This window comes from Ambystoma mexicanum, chromosome 1q (genome assembly GCF_040938575.1).
Source record: "Ambystoma mexicanum isolate Mex_15411 chromosome 1q, UKY_AmexF1_1, whole genome shotgun sequence".
NCBI classification, from domain to species: domain Eukaryota; kingdom Metazoa; phylum Chordata; class Amphibia; order Caudata; family Ambystomatidae; genus Ambystoma; species Ambystoma mexicanum.
The window spans coordinates 873484589-873511336 of record NC_090922.1 but is presented as its reverse complement, the minus strand read 5'-3'; the positions used below and the strand labels follow the sequence as shown (position 1 = coordinate 873511336).

Sequence of the window (26748 nt, the reverse complement as noted above, 5' to 3'; positions counted from 1 at the left end):
ACATAAACAGATATACATAAGGGCTTCCATTGGGCATCCCAGACTAGGCGTTGACTTAGTTGGAGTGCTGGATTGAAGTCACTTACAAGGCTTTGGAAAAGGTTAATGTGACAAATTGATGCCTGCCCTGCAGGAGTACAAGGATGAGTAGAGGCAAAAACACTTACTCAGCCATCACACTTCTACAAAGAGCCAACACATGCATTACGGTAAAACAAGCACTGTCAAGAGATAGACCTCCTTCACCGTTTGTGGTAATGTGGGTAGATGGAAGGCTATACTCTTAAGAGGGGTATGAATGTGTTTCCATAGCAACCCAAACAGGGACGTATAACAGTCGAAAATAAATAAATCTCCAGTCAAGATTCTATAAAAAGATATGTTTTAATTAGACACACCATATACAATATTAACTAACTAGAAAACACTCTAAAACCCCACCATTGTAGAAGAAACACACAATATGCACATATAGAATAGATGCAGCACTTGTGGTGATGAACCAGAGGTGAAAGTTTATCAAAAGTGGCAAAGTATTGAAAGAGCATATGTACATGTGAGCAAAAGGTGTTAAACTTGACCTAACCAGTCTCTAGGGGGCAGTTACTAGTCAATAGAACATTCTTTACAGTTCTAGGTGGTGCTGCAGCACTGAACCAGACTCCTTGGCACTGTGCAAATGTCGTAAGAGAGCAAAAGGCAGCAATGGTGGGTCCTGCTGGTTCAGATTTGCTGAACAGTTCTTGTAACATGCTCCAAGCCATTCAATGGTGAAAAACTAGGATCCCGGCTGTCCTTGGCTCTCAGGGTGCTGTGAGTCTGAATCCGGGTGCTGAGGAACAAGATGACTCCTTTTCTTGTGCTCCCAAACATGGGTGAGACTGACACACAACTGCAGGGGTCCTTAAAAATGGTGAGGTCCTGGGTACGGCTGTGGCTGGAAGAGAGGCGTCTTGCTCCAGCAGCAGGTTACTTCTTCGGTTGCTGTGAGTCCCACTCCAGGGACTCAGGGCTAAGAAGGGTCCTTCTTCTCGGGCTCCCAAACACAAGGGAGGCTGAAGCACAACTGAAGGGGTCCTCCAACACTGTGAGTGCCTGGGTAGCCCTGTGGCTGGCAGGTCCTATTCCAGCGGCAGATTTCACCCCCAATGGTTCCTGGGGATGGTTAGGAGACAGAGCTGGTCTCTGCCTTGGGACACTTACTTTCACCTCCCAACTGGAGGACTTTGGAAAAGGTTGTTCTCTCAGCAGGGTCCAGTAAAATCTTCTCAAATGATGATCCAAAGATGCTTCATGATGATTCACAAGATGATTCCAAGAAGTGGTGGTAGACCCCGTCTTTTATAGGCAAAAGTCCCCAGATGATTGGACTAAAGATAGCCTGCTTTAGGAACTCAATTCCTGCCCTTGAAATTAGTGGTTTTTGCCCTTCTGATGTCACACCCAGAGTGCATTGCTCCATAGGAAGTGGAGGGGACAGGAAAGAGAAAAAGAGGCAGAGAGAAACAAGATGGGAGAACCCTCCAAAAGCTCTTCAGACCTCTCTCTGACTATCCTAGCTCTGCCACCTCCCTTTCTGAATAGGATCAAAGGGCCTTTAGAAATGCAGCACCCTGGTGTGAGGCCTGGCTCTCTGTGAATGGGTGTGCCTCTTGGTTTTGTTTGCCAGGCCAGAGTCCCATTGTGAAAGCAAAAAACGATATCGAGTCTGAGTACCCCAAAAGAAAATACACCAAACACGGGTTCAAAAGATACACAGATCTTTATTCTACAACTAAACAGTTTCAAAGGACAAAGCAACAGATAGCTATCAGGCCCTCAGTACAACATAGCGAAAACCAGCCCTGTTCGGTGTGCTCAGTGGGTGGGACTGTACATCAGAATAGTCGCACCTTTTATACACTCTATAGCATGATGTCCAACCCACTTGCAGGTTAATGAATCTTGGATCTAGGGTTCGTGCCGAGTTCGTTCCTAATTTATGCATCCATACATTTAAGAGTTATCCTTAATACATTCGCCAACAAGCTACAATAGCAACAGTGTGTTTTTGGATTTCACGTTGAGCATTTGCACATATCTTTTATACAATATAGTTAAACAAGTGTTCACATAAGATGCTCAAACAGTATTGTACACAATATATGTTCATGGATTAGTATCGATGGTACAGGTAATGCTCTATACACAGGTCAACGAAGGACAAGTTCTCAGTACATTACCCTAACATTTGGCCTGTGGGCAGTTTAGACATTAACTTGTACACAGAAGTCAAGACGGACATGTAACATTCGAAAATGACATTGTCCACCATCTTAGAACACAGGGTGACTTTAGAATAAGAATCTAAAATGGCAGATGAACCTAAAATGGTGGCTTACACAGATCTAAGGTCAGGACCTTGCAATGCTGTTTTCCTTGCAGAGCGATTTGGCCTAGGCTAATATATATACATACGATCTGGAGGGTATAATATGATTTTCCATTTGACAAACCCTCCTTTTGGCCTATGCCAAGCGCTAAACTACTGCTAATCATTTTATGAATAACTCCACGTCTCAATGTCCATACACCCTGAGTCACCATCGGAGATGTCTATTGCCATTAGATCAGTTTCTAAAATTTCTTTCAACACATATTCATTGGAGTTCTTGTCTAGGGCGTATATCTTGCATCCTAATGTACCCATTGCCTGTGCGCAACATTCCCCTATCATCGAACATATACCAGGAAGACATTGTATACAACAACAAAGAAACGACAGAATTCCCAAAATGATCAGCAAGACCGAAAGTACCTTCCAACCCCAAGATCGCAAAAAGTCCCAGAACCAAGCGCTAAGATCCCAGTTTCCCTCGGGAACATGCACTTCTGAACTTAGGACATGCAGATTCTGTATTGCCTTGAAGATAGTTGGGGAGGAATCTGGCACGAAAACACAGCAATCGGACCCCACTAATTTACATACCCCTCCACGTTCAGCCAGGATGACATCTAACGCTATCCGGTTCTGAAGTGCTACTAACCTTATTGCTTTCTGTTCTAAAGTTATATTATAGAGTATGTCAGTGGTCCGGTTGATGGTTCTCTCCAGTACTCTCGCTAGTCTCCTGATATCCTCAGAGTTCATTATTTGTCCCCAAAATGGCACAAAAGATTTCGCTACGTCTCCCAGAACTTGTGCTGGAGTGTCACCATTCTCGTCCCGCCGTGGACGAGACTTTGAAACCTCTACAGTACTGGCTATGAATACCCCGGGTAACAGGATCCCTAAATAACAAGTTCCCTGCCAATCCCTGGGTAACCATGTAAATGCTACATTACCGCAAACAAAGTAGACAGGATGGCTACATACAAAGGTCTGTCTTCCCTAGTCAAATTCGCAACATTGGCACAAAATTTAAAATCACCCATTGACTGAGTACCATTCTTCTGTATGCAGAAAGAAACTGACTCGGGGCTATGGTTAACAGTGTAGGAAGGAGGCGTGGCATCCGTATTGCCTATAGGAGCCATTTAAAAAGAAATCAAGGATTGAAAAGGACGAGACAGTCTATCAGAAGGCCTAATAGAAGCAACATTAAGCTTACTCCTATTTGCAAAGAGCGAGCATCCCAGGGGAGTCAGAACACGTTTCTCAAACTGATTCAAATTAGTCCCATCAAAGTTCCCTGAGATGCTACCGTTCCAGCGACCAAAGAATAGTGCTCTAAGAGAAGCATAGCATGCAGTTGTCAAAGGTAAAGGATGAATATACCAACCTAGCCCCTTATCCCCGTGTTGCGGTAAATGTGAACAGACCCAACAAACACTTGGACTTATTAAAGATGGCATGTGTAGCATTCATGATAAGTAATAATGTGTTGTTGTGATATCTCTGTCTGTGCTGAGAGTCCCTAGGAGATAGAGTGTGCAGATGCATGAAAGGAGTAGAAACAGTAGGTACATTTTCAGTCGGCAACAAATTCTCAAGCGAATGTACTTCTTCTAGATACCAGAAGCCTAAAACAAGGACTATTATAAAACCAATTAACATTATTACAAAACAGCAGTATGTTTTCAGGGCCCACATAACTAAATGTTCATTTCCGTAAGTAGTCACACAGTCTTTTCTCTTTTCCATACGAGCGGAAGCAGTTGCAGGCATTGTAGTCTTCAAACGAAAAAAACACCAATGTTTTTAGCTGGCGACATCCAGGCCAAGCATCTTCTTAGTCCTTACACAAACCCTTGCCAACAGAATCCCCTTTTTCAAACAATTGATTGGGCCAAAAGCAAGCCCTTGATGACTTTCTTCTTCTCCGAGCGCACGTGCCGTAAGTCTATTTCCTTGGACGCAGATCGTACCTTTTGATCCCTGGTACTGATTGATTCGAGAACAACATGTCGTCACTTCCCACTGGAAGCGGTGAGTGAACGGAAGTAAGGTTAGAGGCACAATTGGGGATCGCCTCTGCAAACAAAATGGTTGGAGAGTGTGGGGGTGGAATGGCTGTTTCCCCAGACCTCACAAGATCAGGGAGTATCCCCGACACACTTTCGTGCTAGTTACTGCTTTGGGATCGTTGGTTGCAGTACTTGTGGGGGGTTCTGCTTCTTCTGTATTGTATGGCACTGGGTGTGGAAATATCTTGGTGTGTGTCGCGTGGATCCAATTTTTCCATCCTGACACCCGCACCGCCGTCTCTGTGACCAGTAGGACCTGGAAGGGGCCCCGCCAACGAGGTGCAAGGCAGGACGATCAGTCGAAGGATTTTGTGAGGACCCACTCCCCAGGTCGTATGCTGTGACCAGGGCCCTCATATCGTACAGGTAAAGCCTCTCGCACCTGGTGATAAATCAAATACACGATTTTAGTAAACTGGCTACAGTAATCTGAAAGAAGTACATTTTCAACATTTCTCAAGGAACGACATTTTGGAAGGTTCCAGATATTAGCAGGCCTCCCCATTACCACCTCAAATGGAGAGAGCCCAGTCTTAGTTTGAGGAGTTGTACGCATTGATAACAACATGATCGCTAAGGTGTCTGGCCATTTTAGTTTTGTGCCGGCATACGTCTTAGCGAACTTGTTTTTGATGATGCCGTTGTATCTTTCCACTAGTCCGGCACTCTGAGCGTGTCTGGCTGAATGGAACCGTTTATCCATCTGTAATCCTGCGCATATCTGTAGAATTACAGCAGCGATAAAATGTGGACCGTTGTCCGACCAGATGACTCTTGGTAGCCCGAACCTTGGGAAATATTCTTTTAACATAGTCTTTGCAGTAGTCATGGCTGTAGCGTCTTTAACAGGAAAAGCCTCAACCCATTTGCTGAAAGCACAGATGACAACTAGCACGTACTTCAGGTTGTTGCATCGTTCCATTTCAATAAAATTAATGTGTACAACCTCAAAAGGGACAGAAGGTGGACCAAAACTTCCCCTTGGAGTTGATGTTCCCTTTCCCACATTATGGTGTAAACAGATCATGCAGCCTTGAACAAAGCGTTCAGCTACCTTAGAGATTTTGTCTTTACCCATACTTTTTCCAACATTTTAGTGATTTTGCGTGCACATATATGTGTGGGACCATGAGCCATAACAACCATCATCATAATGTACGCGTCGGGAAGTAGCCTTTCCCTTCAACTCTGTCCACCCAACACCCATCATCATCTAGTTTCCCCAAGCCCTCAGCCCACTTCTTAGACTCTTCTAATGTGGCATTGGCTTGGATATCCCTTACAGAATCAATACCCTCATCCATAGTACAGACATTTGTGGCTTCCCTAAAAGCAGCTATTTATAAATTGCAACTCTGCGCCGCTTGTCCTCGCAACTGGGGCAAGAAACATTCCAGTATTCACACTGAAACACTCGGCATTTGAGAATGAATAATAGCAGCTTTGTATAATGATTTTTGCATTTCCCTGGACTGCTAATGGATTTATAGCTTCCTGATACTGAGCATGGGAGACAGTGCGGAAAAACACACAGTGTGTGTTTAAACCACCCACTTGAACTAGGGCAATCATTATCCCTCTTCTTGCATTGCAGTCACTTGCCAGCAGAGTGGGAAAGTGGTTATGCTGATCAACTCTGGGGTACAAAGTCTTTGTTGACCTTTTGAAGGAATCGCGTCCTGAAGATGGCCTAAGAAAAGAGACATCTAAGACACTAGGGATAGTGTCTGAAACAAAAAACCGGCCGAAACATGTCGACATCTATCTGTAATACCGTCATGATTTAACTGTAGGATTCATATACAAAGAAAGCATTTTGTGTCTGTTTGCACCCCCGTGTTCGATGAGTACTTTTGTACCTTGTTTAGTCATAGTGAAACAAAGTTTTTTTAACAAACTATGTCTTGTTCAATTGTTTAATTGTGTCATGTTGTTTGTAGGGCATTTGTTGCCCCCTGCTTTTATTCACACAAATATTAAAAGTGAATTTATTTTTTCTAATTAAGTACCTGCATTGGGTTCATGATGTCCTATAGTAGTAAGATGGGCTGTGCCTAGTCTGTGAGCGTAACGCTGACACATTAGGGCAACGGAAAGAGGGGTAATCAGACTCACTCTCTGTTATTTCTTCCCTAAAAGTATACATGTCTGAAGAGAGATTGAAAGGGGCCCCTAGGGGACCATGACGTCTGTGGAAACCAGACAATAGGTTGTATTCCCAAAGATAGGGCTTATTGCAAAGCAAAAGTCTCAGTTGGCCAACTCGGTCTCACGCCCCGCGACGTGTATCTCTAGACCTCGAGGGACGCAAAAGAGTGAATTACGTACATCAGTTACATATATACAAAATGCATATCAAACAATCAGCTATGACATGTTTAACACCCCCCTTTTATTGGGTTTCTTTGAACTTGGTGTGATGATGGACATCTCCGACAACTATGACACCTTCAAACATCTATTCTAGTAACAATTTGCAATTTGTGAGTGCGAAGGCATCTTTCAGTTGTTGAATAGAACACAGCGCTTCTGTTCTTGGAAGCGAGCTTCATAAACGGGGGGAAGAGTTGCATTCCGGACCTTGCTATCTATTAGGTGCTATTCGTGTCCTGGGAGCCGACACGCTCTAGCGGGCTCAGCAAAGGGGGGCCGTAAGAAGTGCATAATTCAACCCTTTAGCTGTATTATTCTAACATATTGTACCATATCACGAGACTGGCTGGCAGCTGCGAAATGATTAAATGCCCTGCAGTTCTGCTTCAAGGCTACATTCGGGAGGGAGCCGGGCATTCTTCCTGGCGCTGCCTACGTTTGTGTTTCAACAAACTCTTGTTATCCTCTCGGCCCATCGGCCTTGTCCTTTTTACATACAGAAAACAATGTTTTACAGTCGAGCAGTGTAAACGGAAAATATACTGTGAAGCAATAGGAACAGAAAGCAATGAGCAATGGTTAGAAAACAAAATGGTGATTCTTGTTACATCAAACTGGCCGTTCATTGGCAAACTCGAAAACCTATATTCTGTCATATCGTGCATGAGACGGTTGGCCCACGGCCACCAAAATGCGTTTGCGGTCACAGAAGTAGAGGTATCCATTTTTCTAGACTGACAAACCCTCCTTTGGCCGTATGCCAAACGTCTCATCTATTTATTGAAACCTCCTCTAGTGATAATGAGCCTGAAGTACTTATGTCTGAATTTTGCATACTATCGTAAACATCATCGTCTTCATCAATATCTATTGCCATCAACTCTTTTACTGCTCTCATCTCATTTGGGTCTGGGTCAGTTCGACCATGAGGTTGTTTTTTCTTTGTCATCATATGCATACATCCTTCCATACATATTTCACAAAAGGTAGCAGGCGCTCCTCTCCAGAGAGAACATGGCATGATAACCTGTTCTGAGGTGAGAGTTTGCAGCACACGCTTTTTGCTCAATGTACCTTTCACAGATGGGGAAAAATCCATTTGCATATCAGTCTTTGTCTCGCCCACATGAGCAGTCCAGCACCAAAATGCTATGGCAATTCCTCTCTGAACAAGAGTACCGACAGCAACCCGATACACGTGTTTCAGCCTTGTTGGGCCTCATCAGTGAGGTGAAGCTGTGCCTCTCTGAGCACAGTGAGCAGGGAGACCACGTCTGGTTGCCCCCAGGTACCTTAGGGAGACCAACCCCAAGTTCCTTACACATATTTCACAAAAGGTAGCAGGAGCTCCTCTCCAGAGAGAACATGGCATGATAACCTGTTCTGAGGTGAGAGTTTGCAGCACACGCTTTTTGCTCACTGTACCTTTCACAGATGGGAAATAACCATTTGCATATCAGTCTTTGTCCCGCCCATATGGGCAGTCCAGCACCGAAATGCTATGGCAATTCCTCTCTGAACAAGAGTACTGACAGCAACCCCATACACGTGTTTCAGCCTTCTTGGGCCTCATCAGTGAGGTGAAGCTGTGCCTCTCTGAGCACAGTGAGCAGGGAGACCACGTCTGGTTGCCCCCAGGTAACTTAGGGTGACCAACCCCAAGTTCCTTACACATATCTCACAAAAGGTAGCAGGCGCTCCTCTCCAGAGAGAACATGGCATGATAACCTGTTCTGAGGTGAGAGTTTGCAGCACACGCTTTTTGCTCACTGTACCTTTCAGAGTAGGGAAATATCCATTTGCATATCAGTCTTTGTCCCGCCCACATGGGCAGTCCAGCACCAAAATGCTATGGCAATTCCTCTCTGAACAAGAGTGCCGACAGCAACCCCATACACGTGTTTCAGCCTTGTTGGGCCTCATCAGTGAGGTGAAGCTGTGCCTCTCTGAGCACAGTGAACAGGGAGACCACATCTGGTTGCCCCCAGGTAACTTAGGGTGACCAACCGCAAGTTCCTTACACATATTTCACAAAAGGTAGCAGGCGCTCCTCTCCAGAGAGAACATGGCATGATAACCTGTTCTGAGGTGAGAGTTTGCAGCACACGCTTTTTGCTCACTGTACCTTTCACAGATGGGAAATATTCATTTGCATATCAGTCTTTGTCCCGCCCACATGGGCAGTCCAGCACCGAAATGCTATGGCAATTCCTCTCTGAACAAGAGTACCGACAGCAACCCCATACATGTGTTTCAGCCTTGTTGGGCCTCATCAGTGAGGTGAAGCTGTGCCTCTCTGAGCACAGTGAGCAGGGAGACCACGTCTGGTTGCCCCCAGGTAACCTAGGGTGACCAACCCCAAGTTCCTTACACATATTTCACAAAAGGTAGCAGGCGCTCCTCTCCAGAGAGAACATGGCATGATAACCTGTTCCGAGGTGAAAGTTTGCAGCACACGCTTTTTGCTCACTGTACCTTTCACAGATGGGAAATATCCATTTGCATATCAGTCTTTGTCCCGCCCACATGGGAAGTCCAGCACCGAAATGCTATGGCAATTCCTCTCTAAACAAGAGTACTGACAGCAACCCCATACACGTGTTTCAGCCTTGTTGGGCCTCATCAGTGAGGTGAAGCTTTGCCTCTCTGAGCACAGTGAGCAGGGAGACCACGTCTGGTTGCCCCCAGGTAACCTAGGGTGACCAACCCCAAGTTCCTTACACATATTTCACAAAAGGTAGCAGGCGCTCCTCTCCAGAGAGAACATGGCATGATAACCTGTTCTGAGGTGAGAGTTTGCAGCACACACTTTTTGCTCACTGTACATCCCTCAGTTACCTCAGCGCAAACTATGGGTAGACACTGTATACAACAACAGCACGCTAGGAATATTCCAAACACCACTACTAATATTGAGATCAACTTCCATCCCCACAAACGTAATATTCCCCAAAACCAAGATCCTATTCCCCAGCTTCCTTCTTCAGTAGGGAGTTCAGAGCTTAGGACGTGCATTTTCTTTATTGCTTCAAAGATCGTGGGGAAATAGTCATCGACATAAACGCAACATGCTGATCCCACTATTTTACAAATTCCCCCACGATCAACCAGGATCACATCGTGAGCCATTCTATTTTGCAGCGTCATTAACCTGATTCCTCTTTCTTCCAACGTCATGTTAAATAGTATATCTGTTGTTGTGTTTATTGTATTTTTTAGGATTCTGGACAGTTGCCGTATATTATAGGAGTTCACTATCTGCCCTAAGAATGGAATGAATGATTTTGCTACATCAGTTGCTATTAAAACACCCTTGTCAGTCCTTTTGACTCTAGTTCTGGATAATCTGGTCATGGCTGCTGTTTCTAAGAGGAATACTCCTGGGAACAGTAGACCTAGGTAACATGTACCTCCCCAGTTTCTGGGCAACCAAGGATATGCTTTCTCTCCACATATAAAATAAACTGGATCACCTACATATACTGGTTCTATTTCCCATTTTAATACCACTGTATTCATGCAACCAGTATATGTTCCGACTGAAAAAGAGCCTTTCTTTTTAGGCAAAAAGGGACAGTTCTTGGGCTATAATTCACTGTGTAAGATGGGGGAATTGCATCTTTGTCCCCTTCTGTTCTTACACGAAACGTCATTACAGATGTCTTTTCTGGTGGGGACAATCTATCTCGTCTATTTTGTCGTGTTATCTTTCGTGTATTTTTCCTCGTGGGCTCTGGGGCTATTACTTGTGCTTTATGGAAAATGGAACAACCCACAGGCTTCATTATTATCTCCTCAAACTCATTTATGTTGGTTCTGTCTAATTGACCCGTATTACTCTGATTCCATTTCCCATAGAACATTGCACCTAAAGATGCACTACATGCAGAACTTAATGGTAGTGGCTGCACATACCACCCTATTCCTTTCCCAGCATGCTTTGGTAAATGGGCACATACCCAGCAATTTGTTTTCTTCAGAATTGCATGTGTCATGTTCATGATCAATAGCAAAGTATTATTTCCAAAACCTTCCCTGTGTCTTTCTTCCATTGGGGGCAGGGTATAAGTGATCACCTGAACCAGGCTTTCAGTAGTGGATATATTAATTATTGGTAAAAACATTTCTAATGGGTTTATTGCTTCCACACGCCATAATATTAGGGCTGTCGATATTGGTGCTACCACGCTCATAAAGCACATTATTATTGTCAGTACCAGCATACAATTTGTTTTACCATGCGTTTTTCTTAAGCTTACAGTCTTTATAATTGACTCATTCTCAGCGGTGATGGTGCAGGAGGAGGCTGGAACCTTTCCTGGCATGTTTCCCGTCGTCCTTCTTCTTTCTTATCACAGTTCGTTGTGGATATCTCTCTTTGTCGCGCTTGCTCTGATGTTAATAAGTTCAACGGAATTGTCACAGTTCAGTTCTGCCTGTCCTTTTTAGCCTGGATTTGTTTATTCGTTTTTAGGCAAGATCACTTGTCCTTTCTTATACTGCTCAGAGGACCTTTGATCAGTTATCTTATCGCATTAGTATCATGTGCGCCCAGCTTGTCCGCTCTGGTTCCTGACACATGTACTTTTAATCAGTTATCTCATTTGCCATAGTACCATGTGCGTCCAGCTTGTCCGCTGTGGTCCCTGACACATGTACTTTTATGATCGCACCGAGGACCCGCGAGTCTTGAATTGTCCGACTTGCACAATTCTCATGCTTCTCTCCTCTACACCTCTAGTTCCTTCTCCGTCTATGAGCTGAACCAGAGGTTGACATAAACACCAAAAAGAACTGAGGATCACTTTGTCTTCCGAGGCCGCAAGTTGTATCGCCTTGCTCCTGGTATCGTGTGATCCGTGAACAGTGCCGGTGCACTTCCAGATTCAGGCTCAAAGTCAGCCTGTGGCGCTACTGCAGGTGCTGGTGTGCGCCGCGCCAATAATGCAGATCCGTTCTTTGCCATGCTGGCAAGTGCTGGTGGGCACCAAAGGGGTACACGATTTGTTTCTGCTGGTATTTGCAAGGCAGATTTCGTGTCGGCCAGCAGTGATGTCGATCCTGCTGGGCAACATTGGGTCACTCTTTGCCCTTCCCCCTCTTTGGCAATCATCTCAGGCTTTGTTTCGAGTTTCACTTCTCGTTTTGGCAGATTAGGTGGCTGCTTACTGGCAACAGTTTCTTTCGTTTCTGGGACCGCTGTCTCTTTCTGGTCATCAGTGTCAGGCAAGTCTTTCAGTGCAGTTGGAATCTTCTTGGAATGGGTGGCATGGATCCATGACTTCCTTCCATCCACCTGTATTGCCGTCTGTGTCGCCAAGAGTACTTGATAGGGCCCGCGCCACCTGGGTTCTAATGATGACTTTCTTTAAAACATTTTAAGCAGCACCCAGTCTCCTGGCTCCAGCGCATGCCCCGGACCGGTGTATCTCACTGGTAACGCCTCCTGCACCTGCTGATAAATCAAACGCAATTTCTGCATTAAAAGGCCACAATAAGTACTAAGCACAGTATGTTCTTCCTCACTAAGTCGTTTTGGCTGTGGTGTGCACCATACATTTGCCAGCCTCCCCATCAGGATCTCGTACGGGGAGAGCCCAGTTGTAGCCTGTACAGACGTACGCATGCATAATAGTGCTATTGATAATGCATCCACCCAACTCAACTTGCTTCCCGCACAAATCTTGCTAATCTTTGATTTAAGAATCCCGTTGTGCCTCTCCACAAGACCGGCAGAACTCAAATGCCTTGAACTATGGAATCTCTTATCTATCTGAAGACCAGCACATATCTGTAATACCACTGCGCCCACAAAATGTGGTCCATTATCAGACCATAGGACACGGGGCAAGCCAAATCTGGAAAAGTACTCCTTCAATATTACTTTTGCCGTGCTCATTGCTGTGCAGTCCTTCAAGGGATATGCCTCCACCCACTTACTGAATGCAGAGATCACCACCAAGACGTATTTTAAGTTTTGGCACCTATCCATCTCTATGAAATCAAAATGGATCACCTCAAATGGCATAGAGGGCGGGCCAAAACTGCCTGTTGGCGTCACTGTTCCCTTCCCTACATTGTGTTGCAAACACGTGATACAGTTCTGCACCAACCTCTCTGCATTCTTTTTTATGTTTACATTCTGCCAAACTGTAGAAAGGTGCTGTATTATCTTCTTCGCACAGATGTGCGTAGGGCTGTGGGCCATTGTGACCATTGCAGTCACGTACGAATTTGGCAACATCCAGTTTCTAGTTCCCTTGTCCACCCAACAACCCTCCAGATCCAACTCAGCAGATCCCTCTGCCCACCCCTGTATTTCATCGGCCGTAGCTTCGGCCTGCATTTCTTTGACAGTGGCAACTCCATTTTCTATCATACAGGGTACTTCCTCAGTCTGAACCGTCATCATTTTGGTATTCAAATCAGTGGCAGTTTGTTTCACAATTCTGTCTGCAAACGCGTTTCCCTCTCCTACTTTGCATGTTACTTTTTTATGTGCCTCGCATTTCACTATTGCTAGGCGCTTTGGAAACGTGAGTGCAGACAGCAATCGTACAATCAAAGGGCCATGTTGAATTCTGGCGCCATGTGATTTCAAAAACCCTCTCTCAGCCCAGAGTCGACCAAAGTTATGAACCACTCCAAAAGCATACTGACTATCAGTATATATATTCACATTCAAATTTTCAGAAATCTCGCAGGCTCTGGTTAATGCTATTATTTCTGCGGCTTGTGCTGAATTATAGGGAATTCTTTTGCTTTCTACAACGCTTTCTAGGGTAGTGATAGCATATGCGGCAGTTGCCATGCCATCTGGTAATTTAAAATATGAGCCGTCACAAAATAACTCTCCATCTGGCTCTTTCTGTGGGATATCACTTAAATCAACTCTCCCCTTGGTTTCTTCCTCAGTGACCATTAAGCAATCGTGGGGGGGTGATTCATCCTTCCCAATTTCTTTTATGGTTGGTGGCATTAATTCTGCAGGATTCAAAGCACTACACCTCATAATTTGGATATGGGCCGCGAACAAGATAATCTCATATCTGGTCAATCTAGCAGAGGTGAGGTGTTGCGTCTGTGTCCTATTTAATAGAACGTCTCTGGCATGTGGCACCATCAAAATTAAAGTGTGCCCCAATACCATCCCTTCCGTTTGTTTCACTGACGCAGCAGCCACCGCGACAGATCACAAACATCGTGGTAGTGTGCGAGCTACAGGGTCCAGCGCAGAAGAAAAATAGCTGCACGGCCTATTTCTTCCACCTTGTTCCTGTGTCAAAACCACCAATGCACATCCTTCACTTTCACACACAAATAGTCTAAACATTTTCTCATAATCTGGCGTACCCAAAACTGGAGCCGAGCATAATGCAGTTTTCAATCCATCAAATGCTTTCTGACATTCCTTATCCCACTGCAAAGGCATAACCGCATCCTTCCTAGTCAAATTCACCAACGGCTTCACAATTAACGCAAAATTACCAATCCATTGTTGGCAATATGAAGCCATGCCTATTATGGCTTTGACTCCTTTTTGTGTCTTTGGAATAGGCATACAAGAAATACTTTCTATGCGTTCTGGCATTAGTCTTCTCCCTCCTTTCGAAAGTAGGTAGCCCAAATAGGCCACCTCCTTTCGATTAAATTGAAATTTCTTCAAACTAGCTTTATGGCCATGTGCCGCTAGGTGTGACAGTAGTAATACAGTGCTTTCTTTACAAATCTCCTCTGTGTCTTCAGCTAGCAATAGATCGTCTATGTATTGCAAGAGTACACAACCCACGGGTAATTCCAGCATGTCTAGCTGCTCTTTTAATGCTCTACTGTAAATACTTTGACTTTCTGTGTAACCTTGTGGAATCCGCATAAATGTAAATGATCGTCCTCCTAATGTGAACGCGAACAAATAATTGCTGTCCTTGTCCACTGGAATACTGAAGAACACGTTTTTCAAATCTACTACACTAAAATATTCTGCTGAAACAGGTATCATTGTCAATATTGTAGTGACATCTGGCACTAGAGGAAATTGTGGATCTACTACCTTATTCAATGCGCTCAAATCAATTATAAAACATTATGGTACCTCATTGCCTCCTTTTTTATAAACCGGAAGAATCGGCCTGTTGCATGTACTGCCTGTAATTTCCTCGATTACCCCTAATTTCACCAAATCTGTAACAATACTCTTCAATCCTTTCTCACCTTCAGCCGAAATTCTGTATTGGGGTATTCGCCGTAGGGTAACACCGTCTTTCAGGTTGATCTTTACTGGCTCTATCTTTAAACATCCTACATCATTGTCATGCATTGCCCATATACAGGTTGGTACTTTACTTAGTTCCCCTGGTAACGCTTCAGACATGAATTCTGACACAGGAGCATTGTGTGGCCAAATCGTTAGAAACACTCCGTCCGCTGTGCAATGTGTAACGGAACCTAGTTTTTTCAACAAATTTAATCCCAACAAATTCTCCCCACAATTTTCTGTTAAAAGGAAAGGACAATGTTCAGTAAATGGTCCTATTGTAACTGGGACTGGTTTGGACACTGGGTTTATGACTGGTGTACCTGAGAACCCTACGGAAACATTCTTTTGCCCTGACAGTGGTATATCCGGAACCAAGTGGTGGTCTACTGAACACTTCTGCGCTCCTGTATCTACAAGAAAGCGGTGCTCCTCATTCCCGACTCTCATTTCTACGTAGGGTCCTCTCTGATTCACGGGAATAGACACTGGTTCCGACCCCTGTCCTGGGCTATCCTATTGGGGAAATAACACATTGTCCGATGTGTAATCATTACTATTACTGTAATACATGTTTGGCTGTGTATTGAAAACGTTCCCACTCTTTCCTCTATTTCCCCCACACTGGGTTCCATATTGTTGATTTTGCTGTCCCTGACTCTGGTTTGGGGCATTTTGGTTTTGGCCTTGGTTTTGATTACCCCCATTATTGTGATGCTGCTGCATACTATTCTTATTTGGTCCATTCGCTCCTAGGTGTCCTCTATGCTGTTTCCTCTGACCAGACCCATTTCTATTCTGCAGATGCGGACATTGCGCTCGCCAATGTCCTTCCTCCTTACAATACGCACACTGATTCGGTCCCACTGTTCCCCCATGCATATTCGAATTACTCCTTCCTTGTGCGTTCCCTCGCCCTCTATTATGTCCTACTACTTGCTGCAGTAGTACCTGCGTTTTCAATAGGCATGCTTTCAAGTCTGCCCCCATCTGTTTTAACAACTATAATTCATCCACCATTTCCTTCTGCCCCAGTGATGGTAACTGCTGCCGTTCTTTATGTGACCCCTGCATTCCCTTCCGATGTCTCCCGATATCCTTACCCCTGTACCCAGGTGTAGTAAACATTTCGGCATAATCATTATCTAATTCATCTTTTAAGTTCAAAAAGTCCATATACATGTTCTCTCACTTCTTCATCCCACTCCCTACAGCGTGCTAATGCATTCAAATCTAACAATCGCTGCGGTGGTAATTTCCCAATGAACTGTTTCCATTTCTCCACCAAATATTCACCCATGCATTCCAACACTACCTGTCTCTCGTTGCTCCTTCGGAAGTCATACATCGAAGCCAATGCTGCCGTCCCATAATTCCTGTCTATATACATTTCTGCCTGTTGCTGCAATTCCACCTTCCTTTCTTTGCTGATTGCGCTGCGAGTTACCCTCGTGCATCCCTGTTGTTCAGTCCCGCCTCACGGCCCGGGGTTTCAATTTTAAACCCAGGAGGAACGGACGGTACCGAGTCTGTGTCTGAGGCAGGAGGTGCGGAGGGGACAATGGGAACAGGGAGTGTCTGTTGTGGGCCTGGTTGGCTAATAGGAAGTGTTACATGCGTGGTCTGAGCCTGTGGCTGTTGGAGGGCTTGAGCTACCGGAGGTGGAGCTTGGGGTACGGGCAATAGCTACTTACGTGTCTGGTCTTACTTCTGATCTTGGGCCTTGTTTTGTATGGGTCAATATATTTTCTATTAATTCATCTGCTATGTGTAATTCCCGTTGTGGATATATCTTTTCTATATTCAACTGGTCTCGTCTACCTGCCCTTCTTAGACTCTCAGTCCACTCCTCCTCTTCTTTCTTGTCCGCTACTTCACCTTTCGATTTATGCCTGCGCGCATGCTTCGCTCTGCTTTTAAATAGGAGCAATGCTTCCTTTCTCCGGTCTTTAATAGTCTCAAATGCTGCAGGACGCACTTTCTTTCTTATCAACACCCTTTCCAGGTTGTCTATCCTCGCTATCTCAAAACTACCATGAATCGGCCACTGATGGTCTTGTTGCTTTCTGGTTTGCCTATGCCAAGTCTCACAGAATATTATCGCACCCACTCCATACTTCACATACATCTCATACGCCGGCATTCCCCCAGGTGGTACAATTTGGCCATCTTCCAATGATTGTCTACCACAGCAGAAAAACCCTGCTAAGGTGGACAATACCCCAGGCATGTTTCAACCTTCCCCCTGGTTAATCAACCTTACCTAGGGTGTTTGATTTTACAAAGTCAACTCTCAACTAATATCAGGATTACTTTGAATCGGGGAATGTCTCACCTGATAAATCAAGTCGTCTGTATACTGACGCACCAAAGGACATCGTGTCTGCGTTTCTTGGCTTCCACCTCATTTCGGGACCCTCGCCTCCTTGTTCTCTAGCCAGGCATGTCGATCAGGGATCAGATGTGTGCAGATCTGCAAAGGAGTCTCTCATCACTTTTACAGGGTGCCCCGAATACCTCTTGATCCCGGCTCGATCGTCCCGTCCTCGCCGTTCTCCGCCTTACTCAAATACAACGTTATGCGATGGAACAAGTGGGGGAGGGTCCCTATTCGGGCACCATCTTGAAAGAGGCCCCTAGGGGACGCTGATGTCTATGGAAACAAGGCAAGTCACCACACACGATAGATACGCCAGACACGAGGTTGTATTCCCAAAGCGAGGGTTTAATGCAAAGCAAAAGTCTCAGTTGGCCAACTCGGTCTCACGCCCCGTGACGTGTATCTCTCGACCTCGAGGGACGCAAGAGAGTGAATTACGTACATCAGTTACATATATACAAAATGCATATCAAACAATCAGCTATGACATGTATAACACCCCCCTTTTATTGGGTTTCTTTGAACTTGGTGTGATGATGGACATCGCCGACAACTATGCCACCTTCAAACATCTATTCTAGTAACAATTTGCAATTTGTTAGTGCGAAGGCATCTTTCAGTTGTTGAATAGAACACAGCGCTTCTGTTCTTGGAAGCGAGCTTCATACGGGGGGGAAGAGTTGCATTCCGGACCTTGCTATCTACTAGGTGCTATTCGTGTCCTGGGAGCCGACACACTCTAGCGGGCTTAGCAAAGGGGGGCTGTAAGAAGAGCATAATTCAAGCCTTTAGCTGTATTATTCTTACATATTCTACCATATCACAAGACTGGCTGGCAGCTGTGAAATGATTAAATGCCCTGCAGTTCTGCTTCAAGGCTACATTCGGGAGGGAGCCGGGCATTCTTCCTGGCGCTGCCTACATTTGTGTTTCAACAAACTCTTGTTATCCTCTCGGCCCTGCGGCCTTTTCTTTTTTACATACAGACAACAATGTTTTACAGTCGAGCAGTTTAAGCGGAAAATATACTGCGAAGCAATAGGAACAGAAAGCAATGAGCAATGGTTAGAAAACAAAATGGCGATTCTTGTTACATCCAAATGGCCGTTCATTGGCAAACTCGAAAACCTATATTCTGTCATATTGTGTATGAGATGGTTGGCCCACAGCCACCAAAATGCGTTTGCCGTCACAGAAGGAGAGGTATCCATTTTTCTAGACTGACAAGATCAGTGGCAGTCTGTTTAGCTATCTGATCAGCAAAAGCGTTCCCTTTTCCTACATCATCTACAATCTTTTGATGCGCTGTTCATTTTACAATAGCCAGCTGAGTATGGAGTGCAAGCGCTGAGAGTAGCCGTACTATCAGGGAGCCATGCTAGATCTTTGTACCATGTGAAGTTAAGAACCCTCTTTCTGACCAAAGTCTCCCAAAGTTGTGAACCACCCCAAAGGCATACTGACTATCAGTGTATATATTCACAGTAAGCCCTTCGGAAAGTTCACAAGCTTGTGTCAAAGCTATAATCTCTGGGGCCTGCGCAGAGTTATGCGTTATTCTCTTGTTTTCCACGATCGTGCTCATTGTAGTGATTGCATAAGCAGCTGTGGATGTACCATCTGGAAGTTTGAAGCAGGAGCCATCGCAAATCAGCTCCCCTTGTGGACTGTTCAAAGGAGTATCTTTTAGATCAATTCTACTTTTTGTCTCCTGTTCGGTAGTGTAAAGGCAATCATGTGACTCTTTGTCACTGCAAGCAGTACCTTGCAGGAAAGGTAAGAGTTCAGCCGGATTAAGAACACAACACCTCTTAATTTGTATGTGTGGTGCAAACAAGATCAATTCATATCTCGTCAACCGTGCGGAAGTGAGGTGTTGTGTTTCAGTTCTGTTCAGTAGAACATCTACAGAGTGAGATACCATCAGGGTTAAAGCATGGCTTAAGGACCATTCCCTCACTCTGTTTTACAGACGCAGCAGCAGCAGCAGCGACTTCTCGCAAACATCTTGGCAAAGTGCATGCTACAGGATCGAGGGCGGAGGAAAAGTAACCGCATGGACTATTCCTCCTTCCATGTTCCTTTGTTAATACAGCCAAAGCACATCCATCACATTCATGCACAAACAACACAAAGGCCTTTTCATAATTTGGTGTGCCCAAAACCGGTGCCGAGCACAATGCAGTCTTGAGCAAATCAAATGCACGCTGGTGCTCCATGTTCCACGGCATTGGCGAAGAAATGCCCTTCTTCGTCAGAGCCAACATCAGCTTAATCGTTAACGAAAAGTTGGGGATCCACTGCCTACAGTAAGAAGCCATTCCTATCAAGGCTCTAACTTCTTTCTGTGTATTTGGGACAGACATGCTAGAAATGAGTTTTATCAATTCAGGCATCAATCTTCTTCCCTCCTTTGACAGGAGATAGCCTAGATAGGCAAACTCCTGGCAACAATATTGACATTTTTTTAGCGAAACTTCATGTCCGTGTTTAGCCAGGTGAATAAGTAACAACACAGTGCCCTCCTTACAAGCGCTTTCTGAGTCGGCAGCTAAAAGCAAGTCATCAACATATTGAAGCAGTGTACAAGTAGAGGGCAACTGAAGGGTATGGAGCTGCTCTTTCAAAGACCTCCTGTAGATGTTAGGACTTTCCATGTTAACTTGTAGTGCACGGGTAAATGTGAAGGAGCGTCCCCCCAAGGTGAACGCGAACAAATATCTGCTGTCCTTGTGTATAGGAATACTAAAGAAAGCATTCTTTAGATCCACAACACTAAAGTAAGTAGCTGAAGCCGGAATCATAGTCAATATCGTCGTCACATCAGGCACAATTGGAAATTGTGGAGCGACGATCTTATTGATGGCAGGCAAATTAATTATGAAACGAAAAGGAATTGCATTATCGCCTTTTTTGTACACGGGCAAAATCAGACTATTGCACAAACTACCTGCAATTTCCTCAATCACTCCTCGATGCACAAAATCGGAGACGGTGCATTTCAAGGCTTGCTCACCATCGATCGAGATCTTATACTGTGGAATACGTGGCAGCTTCACTCCATGTTTCAAGATAATTTTAACAGGCTCAATTTGCAAAACACCGATATCATTGTCGTCAATAGCCCACAAACACTCCGGAACATCACTAAATTCTGGCGGCAAAGATCTGGTCAAGAATTGAGGGACAGAAAGTTGCTGTGGTGAAATCGTCAAACGCTCTCCATCAGAAGAACAATGAATTACTGCATTTAATTCCTTCAACAGATTCAACCCCAGCAAATTCTCTCCACAATTCGAAGTCAAAAGGAATGGACAGTGGTCCGTAAAGGGACCAAAAGAAATAGGTACCGGTGAAGAAACTGACAGACAACTGGTGTGCCAGAAAACCCTACAGAAACATTGGTTTGCCCTGACAGTGGAATGTTTGGAACCCGAGAATGATCAATGGAACACTTTTGTGCCCCTGTATCTATCAAAAATAGATGTTTCCTATTTCCCACTAACATTTCGACGTAGGGACCTTTCTGATTAACGGGAATAGGCATCGGTTCCAAACCTGCTTCGGGCAATCCTAGCGAAACAGAATGTCGTCAAAAGGAAGTTCTTTAGAGAGGTAAGCGGCAGAAGGATGGTCAAAAATGTTTTTAGTATCCACACTTGGTGCCTGATTATCCTGTGAAAAAGGTTGCTGTGAATCTTGTGCAAACTGACCTCTACCAGGGCCCCCTACACCCGGGTGACCTCTGGATTGTCTACTCATATTCCCAAATGCGTTATTTGACCTCTGTAGGAGGATCAGGCATTGTGCACGCCAATGACCCTCTTGCCTACAATAGGCACACTGGTTAATGTTTACAGGACCCAAGGGCACATTTCCTTGTGGAACATACCGACCTCTAATTTGTGAATTAACCCCTCTAGGACCTCTAACAATTTGCTGTAACAATACTTTTGTCTTCAAATCACCTTTCCTATTTTCGACTCTTTCCTTTTCATTATTGACACGATACTGAGCCATGTGCAGTACTTCTGATAGAGACTTTGCTTGCCAAGCGCTCTCAGAAGACATGATTTGCAACTGGATGTCAGGCAGCAATCCACGCACAAATTTGTCTACAAATAATCTTTTCCCAGACTCTGTCCCCAAATCTTGTCCACTGAAATCCGAGAATACTTGTTTGAACCGATTAAAGAACTTGGTAACACCCTCAGACTTCCCTTGGACACAGGCAATAAGCTTGTCCCAGATAATTCTCTTTTCAGGAATTATAGTTTTCAATTTTTCAACGATTCTGTCAGGCAAAGTTAGTATCAACTGAGGCGGTCTTTCGCCAGCTGGCCATTCTCCATTGAGTCTGATTATGTTAGCCCATGTATCTCCTAACCCTGCTACATCGTCTATAGTTGTAACCTGTTTCCACAAATCTATGGGCAGGAGTAGGGGGAAATAACAGGTCAATATCACTTAAGTGAATACTGAGGATTACAAAACAGACTCTATTTCTTTATAGTACCCTGTCGGATTTTTTCCTAATGGCGGAAATAGATTGCCTAATGGTGTTCACTGCAGGGATTTCCTGAGCAACTATACCCGCTGCAACATTAGCAGGGATCTCAACTTTTGGGAACAATGTCAGATGAACCTCTCTCATAGGCAAGTGAGAAGTAGGCAACTCCGAACGCTTACTAAGCAACAGGGCTAAATCGAGCGCTAAAGTAGCCAAAGAAGTGTCAAATGAAAAAGCTCTCTTGTAAATACTCAATAACTCTGCGGGACAACAAATCTTTCTTTTTACACACACATCCTGTAGGTATTCTACCATGACCTGTATCACTCTCCTCTGCATTTCTGGCGTATACTGACTATATGTGTCATATACTTTGATAGGAGTTATCGATGTGTCTGAGATCCATCTAAACGCGTCTTTCGTGCACATTCGTATTTCCTCAGATATCGATTTACGACAAGGAAGGAACCGTTTCTGCACATACATAATGTCCAAACTATCTCCATCTTCATCCTCATTCTGTAACCTTTCCAACTCCTTTCTATACTCAAATACCCTCTCAACATGCTCTTGTACTCTCTCTGCAGTGTCTCTAGAGAAAGCTAAGGTGTTCAGATCCCTCAACCCTTGTGGGAGATCTGTATTGTTTAATCTGTCCCACATTACACACAAATGAATCCCTAATCCCTCGATAAAAACATTTTTCTCAGAATAATTGTCCATATTAGAAAGTGTGGCAAAAACACTAGCTTGATCATCCCTCTCTATACAATTCTTAGCGCATGCAATCAACCCACGTTTCTTTTCTGAGGAACAGTATTGTGATTGATAACCCTTGATCACGCTCCCTGATCTACTACAAGCGGCATAGAACCACTTGGAAGAGGGAGAATAGACAAATTCAACGGAGGTGTTATTACTGGTGCAACAGGTACAGGTGGAAGAGCAGGTGGAGGAGCAGCGGTGAAAGGAGGACCAACAACTGGAGGAGGAGGAACAGCAGAAGGAACGATAGGAGCAGCAAGAGGAGCGGGAGGAGGAATAACAGCAGGAATAGGCAAACCAGCAGGAAGAGGAACATACCGAGGTGGCGCAGTGGCACCAGGCCTTCGTTCATGTAACAATTTATCGATAAGTTCATCGGAAACATGAAAGTCTTTAGAAATTTAGATTTTCTAGATACCAAGTGAGAAAGCCCTATCCATATTCCTAGCTGACTCAGACTGTTTATCTTGGTCATATAACAATGTTTTTTCGGCGTTCGTCTTATGACGGCGCGCATGTTTTTCTCTACTTTTAAGCTGCTGTAAAGCTTCTTTTTTCCAATTCTGTAACACATCGAATGCTGCAGGTCTTGCCTTTTTCGTTAGTAATATAGATTCTAAATACTCAATACAAGGGATTTAAAAACTACCATTGATTGGCCACTGAAGTTCGGAAGCATGTCCAGTTTGTCTGTGCCAAATATCATTAAACACTATACTACCAATGCCATGCTTACAGTACATAGTGCAAGCCGGCGACCCCTCCTGTGGCGCCGGACGGCTAAATTCCAAAGATTGTCTGTCCTTGCAGAATAATGCCCTGAAGCAGGCAGACAATTATCCAGGCATATCAGAATGCTGGTGTTACCTGGTCAGTAATTGCACTTGCAAGTGTAATGCGCCAAAACAAATTATCAGGATTCTTAAGAATTGGGTCAGGACTCACCTGATCAAGCCTAAGGAGGTCTGATCGGATTTCAAAGTTTTTCTAACAAATTTTACTTCGTGTTTGGTGATTTCAGCAAATCTGCCCGCCTCGATAAGTGGACCCTCGTCAAGATGCTGACTCAGACCGCGTGATCACCGTCCAGGGATCAGGCCGTGCAGCGCTGCTGAGGTGTCACGTCTCATTCAGGAAAGGGGTCCCTTTTACACCGTCCAATCAAAGTCCGATAGCCGCGTCAACCTTCAATGAGCTGGCATCAATCTTGAGGGTCCCTATTCGGGCGCTATCTGTGAAAGAAAAAAACGATATTGAGGCTTACTACCCCAAAAGGAAATACACCAAACGTGGTTTCAAAAGATACACAGATCTTTATTCTACAACTGAACAGTTTCAAAGGACAAAGCAACAGATAGCTATCAGGCCCTCAGTACGACAGAGCGAAAACCAGCCCTGTACGGTGTGCTCAGTGAGTGGGACTGTATATCAGAATAGTCACACCTTTTATACACTCCAAAACATGGGGCCTCATTACACGTTGTGCGGTAAGGGTTTACCGGTACCGGTAAGGGTACCGGTACCGCTAAACCCTTACCGCCTTACTACGAAGTCCCTTTGCGGGTCCTCCCTTAACGCCTGGTTTTTCCCCTATGGGGGCAAAAATAGGAATGGGAAAGGGCCTTGGTGAATGGGGAATTACCGCCCCTGCTCACCTTGGAGTAGGGCGGTAATTCCGCCATCCACCAAGGCGGACTCGGTACGGTACCGGCAGCAACCATGGCGCTAATAGCGCCATGGTTACTGCCTACCGTGTAATGAGGCCCATGATGTCCAACCCACTTGCAGGTTAGTGAATCTTGGATCTAGGGTTTGTGCCGAGTTCATTCCTAATTTATGCATCCATACATTTAGGAGTTATCCTTAATACATTCGACCAACAAGTTACAATAGCAACAGTGTGTCTTCGGATTTCACGTTGAGCCTTTGCACATATCTTTTATACAATATAGTTGAACACATAAGATTCTCAAATAGTATTGTACACGATATATGTTCATGGATTAGTATCGATGGCACAGATAATCCTCTATACACAGGTCAACGAAGGACAAGGTCTCAGTACATGACCCTAACATTTGGCCTGTGGGCAGTTTAGACATTAAGTTGTACACAGAGGTCAAGACGGCCATGTTTCATTCAAAAACGACATTGTCCACCATTTTAGAACACAGGGTGACTTTAGAATAAGAATCTAAAATGGTGGATGAACCTAAAATGGCGGCTTACACAGATCTAAGGTCAGGACCTTGCAACATGGATTTCCTCGCAGACTGACTTGGCCTAAGCCAATATATATACATACGATCTAGAGGGTATAATATGATTTTCCGTTCGACACCGCAGGAGTGGCTGTCCTGGGGGAAAGGCTGTTATCCACCTTTACAATGGAACAAAGAGAAGCAATCCCTCAAGGCTAATCCTCTCAGTGGACAGGGTGTGCCTTGTTTGGGAGGAATCCTCATAATCCTTCCACAGCTGAACTGAGCCCAAAGGGTTGACACGTGTGAAATCAATTTAACTCAGGTATGACTTACATTTACAGTTGGAAGTGCCACCAGGACAGCATCTTCAGGGTTATGTAGATTTTGGAGACTTTAAATAGAGTGCCTGCAATGCAGAGACTGGGGTGTCACTGCAGCTGTCAAGAGGACACCTGTGGCCTCTGAACCTGCTCTGCGCCACTGGTAGAGCAGGATGCTGATGCAGCACGGCACAAGTACACACTATGCGTATGGCTTGGAGCTTATGAAAGGGGAATATGGTTTGTAGGTTTCCCTTTCAGAGATGGAATTGCCCACATCATTTTATTATTTAATTTTAAAAAAGACAGGGCTTTCATACCCTTTCCAGATAGCCATTTATCACAAATAACATGACTTTAAGGGACAGAGAATTCATCCTTCATGGACAGGGTATTATTCAACACGTCCACCAATGTGGGCTCTTTGGCATTATCTGGACAGAAGTAAATCCAAAGACTGTCCAGGAGGTCTTCACTTTGGAGCTGGCTAGTCACACTATCTGCATATGTTATGGGTCAAAAGGCCATCCATGGTCAAAGGCGTCCAGTGAAGTGTGGCATGTTCTAATCAGATACGAATGTGGACACAGCGGCCCCAATTCGCAAAATGAGATGCAGGAGTGGAACAGCCGGTGGTAAATGCTCCGCGTGTTCCGCTCCTGCATCTTCTGCATGCAAGTACACTGTTTCACTTAGCTCCAGGCAGTAGTCTGGGCTAGGACTGGATTGCAATACTCTTTCCTCACATGCATGTACCACTTGCAAATCTAAGAGAGAAAAAGCTTCTTTCTGTCAGTGACAGCATTCCCAAAAAGTGAAAATAGCCATGCACATGGGTTTTCTGGGGCAGGTTTGGTGCACCCACAGAATGCATGGCATGCCAGCAAGCTGGAGAAGTGTCAGCGTCAGCACACGTCTGATTCTTGAAGGGATGTGCTCTGGGATGTTCCTCTACTTGCAGCTTTTCACCCTTTACCTGGTTACTTCTGTTGCAAGACAGGCAGGGGAAAAGTACAAAACAAACCTGGGTCTTTACAAGCCCTGCAGTCCTTGCATTTCTTACTGTAGTAAAAACACTCATGCAGAGCATTAGCGTTTCTATGATTTCCTTTCCTTTCCAACTATCTGCAGGGGTGGCAATGCAAAAACAAATGTATTGGCAGTGAAGGCCTGTCACTGCCTATGAACATCCAGCAGCCACGAGTGTGGAGGGCTGCTCTCAGCTATCCAGCAACATCTATGATGGCAACCATTGCATGTGCGAGTGTCACGAACATGCATGGCAGTGCTAACTCGAACTCTCTTCCACACGCTGTCAGTCTTTGAACCCACACACAAGCCCTTTGGCAAATCAGGAAACCTGCAACCAAAGGATGTGGGAGAAGATGGAACAGGGCAGCTTTTGCTCTCCATTGTGCTCATTCTATTCCGAATCGAGGCGTTGATTGCTTGTACCTGCGAATCTGGGGAACAATTAAGGGAAAACACTGTTGACA

General features: G+C 44.8%; 1 protein-coding gene across 1 annotated transcript in view; it reads left to right on the top strand.

Moving 5' to 3' along the window:
- The window catches only part of LOC138538382 (regulator of G-protein signaling 5-like), a 270644-nt gene that overhangs the window by 182515 nt on the left and 61381 nt on the right, over positions 1 to 26748 (top strand). The gene's annotated exons all lie outside the window — the stretch shown is intronic.